We start from the raw sequence: 1,627 nt of genomic DNA on the forward strand, positions 1-1,627 counted from the left end.
CCTTTTTTTTTCTTTTTTTTTTTTTTTTTTTTGGTAACAGTACTGGGGGTTGAACTCAGGACCTTTCATTTGCAACGCGGGTGTTGCGCCACTGAGCTAAATCCCCGGCCCCTCTTTTTTTTATTTTGTTCTGTTTGAGACAGGGTCTTGCTATGCAGTTCAGGCTGGCCTCTAACTCATGGTGAGCCCAGCACTCAGTAGGCTGAGGCAGGAGAATTGCTCTGAACGACATAGGGAGACCCTGTCTCAAAACATCAAGGAAAAATAGGTCTTTCTTGTTCTTTTTGGGTGGCCCATGTTCCCTTCTTAACGTATAAGAATTGAAATCAGTTCTCAGTCCAAGGAGGGACAGGTCTTTAAAGAATGCTCCTCTTCTGGATTGGCTGAGGTAGCTGTGGTGACCAGGAATGCTACACGCCTTGTTTTGGAAATAGACGGCCAGGTGGGCAGCTGTGAGCCAGAGGTGTGCACTTTGTCAACTTGACCTGTCGCCCTGCTCCCTGGGTCGCTTTGGCCTGAGACCTGACGAATGACTCAATATCGTCGTCTTACTGGAAAAGCCTGCTGTGTGGACCCCGGCTCTGTCCCCAAGGCTGCCAATGTCTAACTTCCGTCCTGTCAAGGTGATTCTCGGGCAGGCCCAGGGCCCACCCTGACCTCCAGAGAGGGAGAGGGCAGGAGTGGGATTCGGTCTGCAGAAGTAATGGACCGGCCGCAGACGACGGAGGCTGAAGCAGAAGGATCCCAAGTTTGAACCCAGCTTGGGCAACTTAGAGACCCTATTTCAAATGTGAAAAAAAAAAGGTAAACGGCTGGTGTGTAGTTCCACGTAAAGTTCAAGGCGCAGTAGGGAGAAGAATAAAACTTGAGCAGCATCTGGAGAGCTGCGGGGTGCCAGATATGTGGAGGTGCTGAGGGGAACCCAGAGAGGGGACAGAGTCCTGGGGGTGAAGGCTGCTGCCCTTGGATCTGAGGACACTGCCTCCCGGCGGGGGCGGTTCTCACCGCCACATCCTGGGTCTGAGCTGCTGCCCAGGCCCTGGGCTCCAGCCCCCTCCCAGCTCCCCCTTTCCTCCCAGCCTGGCCCCTGAGGAGTCTCATTAGCATACAAAGGAAACTTATCACTCAGGAAATTCCGAGGGTTTTGGGAGCTGGAGTGCCAGGATCCATGCCGGGAGGACCCATTCCGACTTTATTATACCACATGTGGCTTTGCTTCTCCACTTACAGTAGACGCTATGGCTGGGGTTGTTTTTCTCTCCTCCCTGTCCGAGTGGACTTCCTCGCTCCCAGGCCCACACCTGTCCGTTTGTCTACCCTTTCCTTCCTCTGTGGATTTTTCCTTCCAGTGTGTGGGTAACTGAGTGACTCCGGCCAGGTGCCAGGCTGGGTCCCAGGCGCGTGGACCTGGTGCTGGGATCGTGCCCGGCCCCAGCAAGCAGCTGCCTAAGAGGCCCTGGCAGCTGTGCCCACACCGGAAAGTGACCTGTGGCCTCCTGACTGTCATCACACCAAGGTGATCTGGGCCTCGGAGCAAGCTCACCCTTCCCGGGGACACTGACAGAGTAAGGAGCTGGTCCCAGTGGCGGAAAGGCAGGAAGAGCCTGGTGCCCACCGGGCAGAAGTA

Source organism: Fukomys damarensis, unplaced genomic scaffold (assembly GCF_012274545.1).
Source record: "Fukomys damarensis isolate Sample0158 unplaced genomic scaffold, DMR_v1.0_HiC HiC_scaffold_34, whole genome shotgun sequence".
NCBI classification, from domain to species: domain Eukaryota; kingdom Metazoa; phylum Chordata; class Mammalia; order Rodentia; family Bathyergidae; genus Fukomys; species Fukomys damarensis.